Below are 13,714 nucleotides of genomic sequence, written 5' to 3' on the forward strand. Positions count from 1 at the left end.
TCCATATTCATAGTGACAGGTTGCACAAGTAAACATGTAGCAAAAGAGTAGTTCCCTGACCGGGAATCGAACCCGGGCCGCGGCGGTGAGAGCGCCGAATCCTAACCACTAGATCACCAGGGAAGGGTACTAGAGAGAAAATCGGTTCCCAGTGTGAGCTGGCACATACAGTTGAAGTCGTAAGTTTCCATCCACTTAGGCTGGAGTCATTAAAACCTGTTTGTCAACCCCTCCACACATTTCTTGTTAACAAACTATAGTTTTGGCAGTCGGTTAGGACATCTACTTTGTGCATGACATAAGTAATTTTTCCAACAATTGTTTACAGACCGATTATTTCACTTATAATTCAGTGTATCACAAATCCAGTGGGTCAGAAGTTTACATACACTAAGTTGGCTGTGCCTTTAAACAGTTTGGAAAATTCCCGAAAATGATGTCATGGCTTTAGAGGCTTCTGATAGGCTAATTGACATCCTTTGAGTCAATTGGAGGTGTACCTGTAGATGTATTTCAAGGCCTACCTTCAAACTCAGTGCCTCTTTGCTTGACTCCATGGGAAAACCAAAGGAAATCAGCCAAGACCTCAGAAAAAAAATGTAGACCTCCACAAATCTGGTTCATCCTTGGGAGCAATTTCCAAACGCCTGAAGGTACCTCGCTCATCTGTAGAAACAATAGTACGCAAGTATAAACACCATGGGACCACGCAGGCGTCATACCGCTCAGGAAGGAGACGCGTTCTGTCTCCTAGAGATGAACGTACTTTGGGTCGAAAAGTGCAAATCCATCCCAGAACTACAGCAAAGGACCTTGTGAAGATGCTGGAGGAAACAGGTACAAAATGGTCTATATCCACAGGCAAACGAGTCCTATATCGAAAAGGGCTCGCAAGCCAAAGAACACATCCCAACCGTGAAGCACAGCATCATGTTGGGGGTGCTTTGCTGCAGGAGGGTCTGGTGTACCACTAGAACACCTGGGAAGGACACTGCAGGGCAAATCAGTTTGCAATTTGAAGTGGTACATATGTGCAACAACCTACTAAATTCATAGTGACAGGTTGCACAAGTATACAAGGAGCATAGACTATTTCCCTGACCGGGAATCGAACCCAGGCCGCGGCAGTGAGAGCACCGAATCCTAACCACTAGACCACCAGGGAAGGGTACTAGAGTGCAAATCGGTTCCCAGTGTGAGCTGGTACATATGTGCGATAACCTTCCATATTCATAGTGACAGGTTGCACAAGTAAACATGTAGCAAAAGAATAGTTCCCTGACCGGGAATCGAACCCGGGCCGCGGCGGTGAGAGCGCCGAATCCTAACCACTAGACCACCAGGGAAGGGTACTAGAGAGAAAATCGGTTCCCAGTGTGAGCTGGCACATACAGTTGAAGTCGTAAGTTTCCATCCACTTAGGCTGGAGTCATTAAAACCTGTTTGTCAACCCCTCCACACATTTCTTGTTAACAAACTATAGTTTTGGCAGTCGGTTAGGACATCTACTTTGTGCATGACACAAGTAATTTTTCCAACAATTGTTTACAGACCGATTATTTCACTTATAATTCAGTGTATCACAAATCCAGTGGGTCAGAAGTTTACATACACTAAGTTGGCTGTGCCTTTAAACAGTTTGGAAAATTCCCGAAAATGATGTCATGGCTTTAGAGGCTTCTGATAGGCTAATTGACATCCTTTGAGTCAATTGGAGGTGTACCTGTAGATGTATTTCAAGGCCTACCTTCAAACTCAGTGCCTCTTTGCTTGACTCCATGGGAAAACCAAAGGAAATCAGCCAAGACCTCAGAAAAAAATGTAGACCTCCACAAATCTGGTTCATCCTTGGGAGCAATTTCCAAACGCCTGAAGGTACCTCGCTCATCTGTAGAAACAATAGTACGCAAGTATAAACACCATGGGACCACGCAGGCGTCATACCGCTCAGGAAGGAGACGCGTTCTGTCTCCTAGAGATGAACGTACTTTGGGTCGAAAAGTGCAAATCCATCCCAGAACTACAGCAAAGGACCTTGTGAAGATGCTGGAGGAAACAGGTACAAAATGGTCTATATCCACAGGCGAACGAGTCCTATATCGAAAAGGGCTCGCAAGCCAAAGAACACATCCCAACCGTGAAGCACAGCATCATGTTGGGGGTGCTTTGCTGCAGGAGGGTCTGGTGCACCACTAGAACACCTGGGAAGGACACTGCAGGGCAAATCAGTTTGCAATTTGAAGTGGTACATATGTGCAACAACCTACTAAATTCATAGTGACAGGTTGCACATATAAACAAGGAGCATAGACTATTTCCCTGACCGGGAATCGAACCCAGGCCGCGGCAGTGAGAGCGCCGAATCCTAACCACTAGACCACCAGGGAAGGGTACTAGAGTGCAAATCGGTTCCCAGTGTGAGCTGGTACATATGTGCGATAACCTTCCATATTCATAGTGACAGGTTGCACAAGTAAACATGTAGCAAAAGAGTAGTTCCCTGACCGGGAATCGAACCCGGGCCGCGGCGGTGAGAGCACCGAATCCTAACCACTAGACCACCAGGGAAGGGTACTAGAGAGAAAATCGGTTCCCAGTGTGAGCTGGCACATACAGTTGAAGTCGTAAGTTTCCATCCACTTAGGCTGGAGTCATTAAAACCTGTTTGTCAACCCCTCCACACATTTCTTGTTAACAAACTATAGTTTTGGCAGTCGGTTAGGACATCTACTTTGTGCATGACACAAGTAATTTTTCCAACAATTGTTTACAGACCGATTATTTCACTTATAATTCAGTGTATCACAAATCCAGTGGGTCAGAAGTTTACATACACTAAGTTGGCTGTGCCTTTAAACAGTTTGGAAAATTCCCGAAAATGATGTCATGGCTTTAGAGGCTTCTGATAGGCTAATTGTTGCACAAGTAAACATGTAGCAAAAGAGTACTTCCCTGACCGGGAATCGAACCCGGGCCGCGGCGGTGAGAGCGCTGAATCCTAATCACTAGACCACCAGGGAAGGGTACTTGAGTGCAAATCGGTTCCCAGTGTGAGCTGGTACATATGTGCGATAACCTTCCATATTCATAGTGACAGGTTGCACAAGTAAACATGTAGCAAAAGAGTAGTTCCCTGACCGGGAATCGAACCCGGGCCGCGGTGGTGAGAGCGCCGAATCCTAACCACTAGACCACCAGGGAAGGGTACTTGAGTGCAAATCGGTTCCCAGTGTGAGCTGGTACATATGTGCGATAACCTTCCATATTCATAGTGACAGGTTGCACAAGTAAACATGTAGCAATAGAGCAGTTCCCTGACCGGGAATCGAACCCGGGCCGCGGCGGTGAGAGCGCCGAATCCTAACCACTAGACCACCAGGGAAGGGTACTAGAGTGCAAATCGGTTCCCAGTGTGAGCTGGTACATATGTGCGATAACCTTCTATATTCATAGTGACAGGTTGCACAAGTAAACATGTAGCAAAAGAGTAGTTCCCTGACCGGGAATCGAACCCGGGCCGCGGCGGTGAGAGCGCCGAATCCTAACCACTAGACCACCAGGGAAGGGTACTAGAGTGAAAATCGGTTCCCAGTGTGAGCTGGTACATACAGTTGAAGTCGTAAGTTTCCATCCACTTAGGCTGGAGTCATTAAAACCTGTTTGTCAACCCCTCCACACATTTCTTGTTAACAAACTATAGTTTTGGCAGTCGGTTAGGACATCTACTTTGTGCATGACACAAGTAATTTTTCCAACAATTGTTTACAGACCGATTATTTCACTTATAATTCAGTGTATCACAAATCCAGTGGGTCAGAAGTTTACATACACTAAGTTGGCTGTGCCTTTAAACAGTTTGGAAAATTCCCGAAAATGATGTCATGGCTTTAGAGGCTTCTGATAGGCTAATTGACATCCTTTGAGTCAATTGGAGGTGTACCTGTAGATGTATTTCAAGGCCTACCTTCAAACTCAGTGCCTCTTTGCTTGACTCCATGGGAAAACCAAAGGAAATCAGCCAAGACCTCAGAAAAAAAATGTAGACCTCCACAAATCTGGTTCATCCTTGGGAGCAATTTCCAAACGCCTGAAGGTACCTCGCTCATCTGTAGAAACAATAGTACGCAAGTATAAACACCATGGGACCACGCAGGCGTCATACCGCTCAGGAAGGAGACGCGTTCTGTCTCCTAGAGATGAACGTACTTTGGGTCGAAAAGTGCAAATCCATCCCAGAACTACAGCAAAGGACCTTGTGAAGATGCTGGAGGAAACAGGTACAAAATGGTCTATATCCACGAGTCCTATATCGAAAAGGGCTCGCAAGCCAAAGAACACATCCCAACCGTGAAGCACAGCATCATGTTGGGGGTGCTTTGCTGCAGGAGGGTCTGGTGCACCACTAGAACACCTGGGAAGGACACTGCAGGGCAAATCAGTTTGCAATTTGAAGTGGTACATATGTGCAACAACCTACTAAATTCATAGTGACAGGTTGCACAAGTAAACAAGGAGCATAGACTATTTCCCTGACCGGGAATCGAACCCAGGCCGCGGCAGTGAGAGCGCCGAATCCTAACCACTAGACCACCAGGGAAGGGTACTAGAGTGCAAATCGGTTCCCAGTGTGAGCTGGTACATATGTGCGATAACCTTCCATATTCATAGTGACAGGTTGCACAAGTAAACATGTAGCAAAAGAGAAGTTCCCTGACCGGGAATCTAACCCGGGCCGCGGCGGTGAGAGTGCCGAATCCTAACCACTAAACCACCAGGGAAGGGTACTAGAGAGAAAATCGGTTCCCAGTGTGAGCTGGCACATACAGTTGAAGTCGTAAGTTTCCATCCACTTAGGCTGGAGTCATTAAAACCTGTTTGTCATCCCCTCCACACATTTCTTGTTAACAAACTATAGTTTTGGCAGTCGGTTAGGACATCTACTTTGTGCATGACACAAGTAATTTTTCCAACAATTGTTTACAGACCGATTATTTCACTTATAATTCAGTGTATCACAAATCCAGTGGGTCAGAAGTTTACATACACTAAGTTGGCTGTGCCTTTAAACAGTTTGGAAAATTCCCGAAAATGATGTCATGGCTTTAGAGGCTTCTGATAGGCTAATTGACATCCTTTGAGTCAATTGGAGGTGTACCTGTAGATGTATTTCAAGGCCTACCTTCAAACTCAGTGCCTCTTTGCTTGACTCCATGGGAAAACCAAAGGAAATCAGCCAAGACCTCAGAAAAAAAATGTAGACCTCCACAAATCTGGTTCATCCTTGGGAGCAATTTCCAAACGCCTGAAGGTACCTCGCTCATCTGTAGAAACAATAGTACGCAAGTATAAACACCATGGGACCACGCAGGCGTCATACCGCTCAGGAAGGAGACGCGTTCTGTCTCCTAGAGATGAACGTACTTTGGGTCGAAAAGTGCAAATCCATCCCAGAACTACAGCAAAGGACCTTGTGAAGATGCTGGAGGAAACAGGTACAAAATGGTCTATATCCACAGGCAAACGAGTCCTATATCGAAAAGGGCTCGCAAGCCAAAGAACACATCCCAACCGTGAAGCACAGCATCATGGTGCTTTGCTGCAGGAGGGTCTGGTGCACCACTAGAACACCTGGGAAGGACACTGCAGGGCAAATCAGTTTGCAATTTGAAGTGGTACCTATGTGCAACAACCTACTAAATTCATAGTGACAGGTTGCACAAGTAAACAAGGAGCATAGACTATTTCCCTGACCGGGAATCGAACCCAGGCCGTGGCGGTGAGAGCGCCGAATCCTAACCACTAGACCACCAGGGAAGGGTTCTAGAGTGAAAATCGGTTCCCAGTGTGAGCTGGTACATACAGTTGAAGTCGTAAGTTTCCATCCACTTAGGCTGGAGTCATTAAAACCTGTTTGTCAACCCCTCCACACATTTCTTGTTAACAAACTATAGTTTTGGCAGTCGGTTAGGACATCTACTTTGTGCATGACACAAGTAATTTTTCCAACAATTGTTTACAGACCGATTATTTCACTTATAATTCAGTGTATCACAAATCCAGTGGGTCAGAAGTTTACATACACTAAGTTGGCTGTGCCTTTAAACAGTTTGGAAAATTCCCGAAAATGATGTCATGGCTTTAGAGGCTTCTGATAGGCTAATTGACATCCTTTGAGTCAATTGGAGGTGTACCTGTAGATGTATTTCAAGGCCTACCTTCAAACTCAGTGCCTCTTTGCTTGACTCCATGGGAAAACCAAAGGAAATCAGCCAAGACCTCAGAAAAAAATGTAGACCTCCACAAATCTGGTTCATCCTTGGGAGCAATTTCCAAACGCCTGAAGGTACCTCGCTCATCTGTAGAAACAATAGTACGCAAGTATAAACACCATGGGACCACGCAGGCGTCATACCGCTCAGGAAGGAGACGCGTTCTGTCTCCTAGAGATGAACGTACTTTGGGTCGAAAAGTGCAAATCCATCCCAGAACTACAGCAAAGGACCTTGTGAAGATGCTGGAGGAAACAGGTACAAAATGGTCTATATCCACAGGCAAACGAGTCCTATATCGAAAAGGGCTCTCAAGCCAAAGAACACATCCCAACCGTGAAGCACAGCATCATGGTGCTTTGCTGCAGGAGGGTCTGGTGCACCACTAGAACACCTGGGAAGGACACTGCAGGGCAAATCAGTTTGCAATTTGAAGTGGTACATATGTGCAACAACCTACTAAATTCATAGTGACAGGTTGCACAAGTAAACAAGGAGCATAGACTATTTCCCTGACCGGGAATCGAACCCAGGCCGCGGCAGTGAGAGCGCCGAATCCTAACCACTAGACCACCAGGGAAGGGTACTAGAGTGCAAATCGGTTCCCAGTGTGAGCTGGTACATATGTGCGATAACCTTCCATATTCATAGTGACAGGTTGCACAAGTAAACATGTAGCAAAAGAGTAGTTCCCTGACTGGGAATCGAACCCAGGCCGCGGCGGTGAGAGCGCCGAATCCTAACCACTAGACCACCAGGGAAGGGTACTTGAGTGCAAATCGGTTCCCAGTGTGAGCTGGTACATATGTGCGATAACCTTCCATATTCATAGTGACAGGTTGCACAAGTAAACATGTAGCAAAAGAGTAGTTCCCTGACCGGGAATCTAACCCGGGCCGCGGCGGTGAGAGCGCCGAATCCTAACCACTAGACCACCAGGGAAGGGTACTAGAGAGAAAATCGGTTCCCAGTGTGAGCTGGCACATACAGTTGAAGTCGTAAGTTTCCATCCACTTAGGCTGGAGTCATTAAAACCTGTTTGTCAACCCCTCCACACATTTCTTGTTAACAAACTATAGTTTTGGCAGTCGGTTAGGACATCTACTTTGTGCATGACACAAGTAATTTTTCCAACAATTGTTTACAGACCGATTATTTCACTTATAATTCAGTGTATCACAAATCCAGTGGGTCAGAAGTTTACATACACTAAGTTGGCTGTGCCTTTAAACAGTTTGGAAAATTCCCGAAAATGATGTCATGGCTTTAGAGGCTTCTGATAGGCTAATTGACATCCTTTGAGTCAATTGGAGGTGTACCTGTAGATGTATTTCAAGGCCTACCTTCAAACTCAGTGCCTCTTTGCTTGACTCCATGGGAAAACCAAAGGAAATCAGCCAAGACCTCAGAAAATAAATTTAGACCTCCACAAATCTGGTTCATCCTTGGGAGCAATTTCCAAACGCCTGAAGGTACCTCGCTCATCTGTAGAAACAATAGTACGCAAGTATAAACACCATGGGACCACGCAGGCGTCATACCGCTCAGGAAGGAGACGCGTTCTGTCTCCTAGAGATGAACGTACTTTGGGTCGAAAAGTGCAAATCCATCCCAGAACTACAGCAAAGGACCTTGTGAAGATGCTGGAGGAAACAGGTACAAAATGGTCTATATCCACAGGCAAACGAGTCCTATATCGAAAAGGGCTCGCAAGCCAAAGAACACATCCCAACCGTGAAGCACAGCATCATGTCGGGGGTGCTTTGCTGCAGGAGGGTCTGGTGCACCACTAGAACACCTGGGAAGGGCAAATCAGTTTGCAATTTGAAGTGGTACATATGTGCAACAACCTACTAAATTCATAGTGACAGGTTGCACAAGTAAACAAGGAGCATAGACTATTTCCCTGACCGGGAATCGAACCCAGGCCGCGGCAGTGAGAGCGCCGAATCCTAACCACTAGACCACCAGGGAATGGTACTAGAATGCAAATCGGTTCCCAGTGTGAGCTGGTACATATGTGCGATAACCTTCCATATTCATAGTGACAGGTTGCACAAGTAAACATGTAGCAAAAGAGTAGTTCCCTGACCGGGAATCGAACCCGGGCCGCGGCGGTGAGAGCGCCGAATCCTAACCACTAGACCACCAGGGAAGGGTACTAGAGAGAAAATCGGTTCCCAGTGTGAGCTGGCACATACAGTTGAAGTCGTAAGTTTCCATCCACTTAGGCTGGAGTCATTAAAACCTGTTTGTCAACCCCTCCACACATTTCTTGTTAACAAACTATAGTTTTGGCAGTCGGTTAGGACATCTACTTTGTGCATGACACAAGTAATTTTTCCAACAATTGTTTACAGACCGATTATTTCACTTATAATTCAGTGTATCACAAATCCAGTGGGTCAGAAGTTTACATACACTAAGTTGGCTGTGCCTTTAAACAGTTTGGAAAATTCCCGAAAATGATGTCATGGCTTTAGAGGCTTCTGATAGGCTAATTGACATCCTTTGAGTCAATTGGAGGTGTACCTGTAGATGTATTTCAAGGCCTACCTTCAAACTCAGTGCCTCTTTGCTTGACTCCATGGGAAAACCAAAGGAAATCAGCCAAGACCTCAGAAAATAAATTTAGACCTCCACAAATCTGGTTCATCCTTGGGAGCAATTTCCAAACGCCTGAAGGTACCTCGCTCATCTGTAGAAACAATAGTACGCAAGTATAAACACCATGGGACCACGCAGGCGTCATACCGCTCAGGAAGGAGACGCGTTCTGTCTCCTAGAGATGAACGTACTTTGGGTCGAAAAGTGCAAATCCATCCCAGAACTACAGCAAAGGACCTTGTGAAGATGCTGGAAAAAAACAGGTACAAAATGGTCTATATCCACAGGCAAACGAGTCCTATATCGAAAAGGGCTCGCAAGCCAAAGAACACATCCCAACCGTGAAGCACAGCATCATGTTGGGGGTGCTTTGCTGCAGGAGGGTCTGGTGCACCACTAGAACACCTGGGAAGGACACTGCAGGGCAAATCAGTTTGCAATTTGAAGTGGTACATATGTGCAACAACCTACTAAATTCATAGTGACAGGATGCACAACTAAACAAGGAGCATAGACTATTTCCTTTACCGGGAATCGAACCCGGGCCGCGGCGGTGAGAGCGCCGAATCCTAACCACTAGACCACCAGGGAAGGGTACTAGAGTGCAAATCGGTTCCCAGTGTGAGCTGGTACATATGTGCGATAACCTTCCATATTCAAAGTGACAGGTTGCACAAGTAAACATGTAGCAAAAGAGTAGTTCCCTGACCGGGAATCGAACCCGGGCCACGGCGGTGAGAGCGCCGAATCCTAACCACTAGACCACCAGGGAAGGGTACTTGAGTGCAAATCGGTTCCCAGTGTGAGCTGGTACATATGTGCGATAACCTTCCATATTCATAGTGACAGGTTGCACAAGTAAACATGTAGCAAAAGAGTAGTTCCCTGACCGGGAATCGAACCTGGGCCAATTGGAGGTGTACCTGTAGATGTATTTCAAGGCCTACCTTCAAACTCAGTGCCTCTTTGCTTGACTCCATGGGAAAACCAAAGGAAATCAGCCAAGACCTCAGAAAAAAAATGTAGACCTCCACAAATCTGGTTCATCCTTGGGAGCAATTTCCAAACGCCTGAAGGTACCTCGCTCATCTGTAGAAACAATAGTACGCAAGTATAAACACCATGGGACCACGCAGGCGTCATACCGCTCAGGAAGGAGACGCGTTCTGTCTCCTAGAGATGAACGTACTTTGGGTCGAAAAGTGCAAATCCATCCCAGAACTACAGCAAAGGACCTTGTGAAGATGCTGGAAAAAAACAGGTACAAAATGGTCTATATCCACAGGCAAACGAGTCCTATATCGAAAAGGGCTCGCAAGCCAAAGAACACATCCCAACCGTGAAGCACAGCATCATGTTGGGGGTGCTTTGCTGCAGGAGGGTCTGGTGCACCACTAGAACACCTGGGAAGGACACTGCAGGGCAAATCAGTTTGCAATTTGAAGTGGTACATATGTGCAACAACCTACTAAATTCATAGTGACAGGATGCACAACTAAACAAGGAGCATAGACTATTTCCTTTACCGGGAATCGAACCCGGGCCGCGGCGGTGAGAGCGCCGAATCCTAACCACTAGACCACCAGGGAAGGGTACTAGAGTGCAAATCGGTTCCCAGTGTGAGCTGGTACATATGTGCGATAACCTTCCATATTCATAGTGACAGGTTGCACAAGTAAACATGTAGCAAAAGAGTAGTTCCCTGACCGGGAATCGAACCCGGGCCACGGCGGTGAGAGCGCCGAATCCTAACCACTAGACCACCAGGGAAGGGTACTTGAGTGCAAATCGGTTCCCAGTGTGAGCTGGTACATATGTGCGATAACCTTCCATATTCATAGTGACAGGTTGCACAAGTAAACATGTAGCAAAAGAGTAGTTCCCTGACCGGGAATCGAACCCGGGCCGCGGCGGTGAGAGCGCCGAATCCTAACCACTAGACCACCAGGGAAGGGTACTAGAGAGAAAATCGGTTCCCAGTGTGAGCTGGCACATACAGTTGAAGTCGTAAGTTTCCATCCACTTAGGCTGGAGTCATTAAAACCTGTTTGTCAACCCCTCCACACATTTCTTGTTAACAAACTATAGTTTTGGCAGTCGGTTAGGACATCTACTTTGTGCATGACACAAGTAATTTTTCCAACAATTGTTTACAGACCGATTATTTCACTTATAATTCAGTGTATCACAAATCCAGTGGGTCAGAAGTTTACATACACTAAGTTGGCTGTGCCTTTAAACAGTTTGGAAAATTCCCGAAAATGATGTCATGGCTTTAGAGGCTTCTGATAGGCTAATTGACATCCTTTGAGTCAATTGGAGGTGTACCTGTAGATGTATTTCAAGGCCTACCTTCAAACTCAGTGCCTCTTTGCTTGACTCCATGGGAAAACCAAAGGAAATCAGCCAAGACCTCAGAAAATAAATTTAGACCTCCACAAATCTGGTTCATCCTTGGGAGCAATTTCCAAACGCCTGAAGGTACCTCGCTCATCTGTAGAAACAATAGTACGCAAGTATAAACACCATGGGACCACGCAGGCGTCATACCGCTCAGGAAGGAGACGCGTTCTGTCTCCTAGAGATGAACGTACTTTGGGTCGAAAAGTGCAAATCCATCCCAGAACTACAGCAAAGGACCTTGTGAAGATGCTGGAGGAAACAGGTTCAAAATGGTCTATATCCACAGGCAAACGAGTCCTATATCGAAAAGGGCTCGCAAGCCAAAGAACACATCCCAACCGTGAAGCACAGCATCATGTCGGGGGTGCTTTGCTGCAGGAGGGTCTGGTGCACCACTAGAACACCTGGGAAGGACACTGCAGGGCAAATCAGTTTGCAATTTGAAGTGGTACATATGTGCAACAACCTACTAAATTCATAGTGACAGGTTGCACAAGTAAACAAGGAGCATAGACTATTTCCCTGACCGGGAATCGAACCCAGGCCGCGGCAGTGAGAGCACCGAATCCTAACCACTAGACCACCAGGGAATGGTACTAGAGTGCAAATCGGTTCCCAGTGTGAGCTGGTACATATGTGCGATAACCTTCCATATTCATAGTGACAGGTTGCACAAGTAAACATGTAGCAAAAGAGTAGTTCCCTGACCGGGAATCGAACCCGGGCCGCGGCGGTGAGAGCGCCGAATCCTAACCACTAGACCACCAGGGAAGGGTACTAGAGAGAAAATCGGTTCCCAGTGTGAGCTGGCACATACAGTTGAAGTCGTAAGTTTCCATCCACTTAGGCTGGAGTCATTAAAACCTGTTTGTCAACCCCTCCACACATTTCTTGTTAACAAACTATAGTTTTGGCAGTCGGTTAGGACATCTACTTTGTGCATGACACAAGTAATTTTTCCAACAATTGTTTACAGACCGATTATTTCACTTATAATTCAGTGTATCACAAATCCAGTGGGTCAGAAGTTTACATACACTAAGTTGGCTGTGCCTTTAAACAGTTTGGAAAATTCCCGAAAATGATGTCATGGCTTTAGAGGCTTCTGATAGGCTAATTGACATCCTTTGAGTCAATTGGAGGTGTACCTGTAGATGTATTTCAAGGCCTACCTTCAAACTCAGTGCCTCTTTGCTTGACTCCATGGGAAAACCAAAGGAAATCAGCCAAGACCTCAGAAAATAAATTTAGACCTCCACAAATCTGGTTCATCCTTGGGAGCAATTTCCAAACGCCTGAAGGTACCTCGCTCATCTGTAGAAACAATAGTACGCAAGTATAAACACCATGGGACCACGCAGGCGTCATACCGCTCAGGAAGGAGACGCGTTCTGTCTCCTAGAGATGAACGTACTTTGGGTCGAAAAGTGCAAATCCATCCCAGAACTACAGCAAAGGACCTTGTGAAGATGCTGGAGGAAACAGGTTCAAAATGGTCTATATCCACAGGCAAACGAGTCCTATATCGAAAAGGGCTCGCAAGCCAAAGAACACATCCCAACCGTGAAGCACAGCATCATGTCGGGGGTGCTTTGCTGCAGGAGGGTCTGGTGCACCACTAGAACACCTGGGAAGGACACTGCAGGGCAAATCAGTTTGCAATTTGAAGTGGTACATATGTGCAACAACCTACTAAATTCATAGTGACAGGTTGCACAAGTAAACAAGGAGCATAGACTATTTCCCTGACCGGGAATCGAACCCAGGCCGCGGCAGTGAGAGCACCGAATCCTAACCACTAGACCACCAGGGAATGGTACTAGAGTGCAAATCGGTTCCCAGTGTGAGCTGGTACATATGTGCGATAACCTTCCATATTCATAGTGACAGGTTGCACAAGTAAACATGTAGCAAAAGAGTAGTTCCCTGACCGGGAATCGAACCCGGGCCGCGGCGGTGAGAGCGCCGAATCCTAACCACTAGACCACCAGGGAAGGGTACTAGAGAGAAAATCGGTTCCCAGTGTGAGCTGGCACATACAGTTGAAGTCGTAAGTTTCCATCCACTTAGGCTGGAGTCATTAAAACCTGTTTGTCAACCCCTCCACACATTTCTTGTTAACAAACTATAGTTTTGGCAGTCGGTTAGGACATCTACTTTGTGCATGACACAAGTAATTTTTCCAACAATTGTTTACAGACCGATTATTTCACTTATAATTCAGTGTATCACAAATCCAGTGGGTCAGAAGTTTACATACACTAAGTTGGCTGTGCCTTTAAACAGTTTGGAAAATTCCCGAAAATGATGTCATGGCTTTAGAGGCTTCTGATAGGCTAATTGACATCCTTTGAGTCAATTGGAGGTGTACCTGTAGATGTATTTCAAGGCCTACCTTCAAACTCAGTGCCTCTTTGCTTGACTCCATGGGAAAA

General features: G+C 46.2%; 11 non-coding genes across 11 annotated transcripts; all 11 read right to left on the minus strand.

The window, feature by feature from the left end:
- Nucleotides 1-1,274: 1,274 nt before the first annotated feature.
- Nucleotides 1,275-1,346, minus strand: trnae-cuc (transfer RNA glutamic acid (anticodon CUC)). Its single transcript has one exon. It is a non-coding gene; the product is annotated as a tRNA-Glu (tRNA).
- Nucleotides 1,347-2,496: 1,150 nt separating this feature from the next.
- Nucleotides 2,497-2,568, minus strand: trnae-cuc (transfer RNA glutamic acid (anticodon CUC)). Its single transcript has one exon. It is a non-coding gene; the product is annotated as a tRNA-Glu (tRNA).
- A 742-nt stretch (nt 2,569-3,310) lies between these two features.
- On the minus strand, nt 3,311-3,382 carry trnae-cuc (transfer RNA glutamic acid (anticodon CUC)). Its single transcript has one exon. It is a non-coding gene; the product is annotated as a tRNA-Glu (tRNA).
- Nucleotides 3,383-3,491: 109 nt separating this feature from the next.
- Nucleotides 3,492-3,563, minus strand: trnae-cuc (transfer RNA glutamic acid (anticodon CUC)). The gene has a single exon. It is a non-coding gene; the product is annotated as a tRNA-Glu (tRNA).
- Nucleotides 3,564-6,958: 3,395 nt separating this feature from the next.
- On the minus strand, nt 6,959-7,030 carry trnae-cuc (transfer RNA glutamic acid (anticodon CUC)). Its single transcript has one exon. It is a non-coding gene; the product is annotated as a tRNA-Glu (tRNA).
- Nucleotides 7,031-8,352: 1,322 nt separating this feature from the next.
- trnae-cuc (transfer RNA glutamic acid (anticodon CUC)) lies at nt 8,353-8,424 on the minus strand. The gene has a single exon. It is a non-coding gene; the product is annotated as a tRNA-Glu (tRNA).
- Nucleotides 8,425-9,576: 1,152 nt separating this feature from the next.
- trnae-cuc (transfer RNA glutamic acid (anticodon CUC)) lies at nt 9,577-9,648 on the minus strand. Its single transcript has one exon. It is a non-coding gene; the product is annotated as a tRNA-Glu (tRNA).
- Nucleotides 9,649-10,574: 926 nt separating this feature from the next.
- On the minus strand, nt 10,575-10,646 carry trnae-cuc (transfer RNA glutamic acid (anticodon CUC)). The gene has a single exon. It is a non-coding gene; the product is annotated as a tRNA-Glu (tRNA).
- A 109-nt stretch (nt 10,647-10,755) lies between these two features.
- Nucleotides 10,756-10,827, minus strand: trnae-cuc (transfer RNA glutamic acid (anticodon CUC)). The gene has a single exon. It is a non-coding gene; the product is annotated as a tRNA-Glu (tRNA).
- Nucleotides 10,828-11,978: 1,151 nt separating this feature from the next.
- trnae-cuc (transfer RNA glutamic acid (anticodon CUC)) lies at nt 11,979-12,050 on the minus strand. Its single transcript has one exon. It is a non-coding gene; the product is annotated as a tRNA-Glu (tRNA).
- Nucleotides 12,051-13,201: 1,151 nt separating this feature from the next.
- Nucleotides 13,202-13,273, minus strand: trnae-cuc (transfer RNA glutamic acid (anticodon CUC)). Its single transcript has one exon. It is a non-coding gene; the product is annotated as a tRNA-Glu (tRNA).
- Between the last annotated feature and the right edge of the window lie 441 nt (nt 13,274-13,714).

Source organism: Oncorhynchus mykiss, chromosome 10 (assembly GCF_057628025.1).
Source record: "Oncorhynchus mykiss isolate SJ-2025 chromosome 10, ASM5762802v1, whole genome shotgun sequence".
Taxonomy (NCBI): Eukaryota; Metazoa; Chordata; class Actinopteri; order Salmoniformes; family Salmonidae; genus Oncorhynchus; species Oncorhynchus mykiss.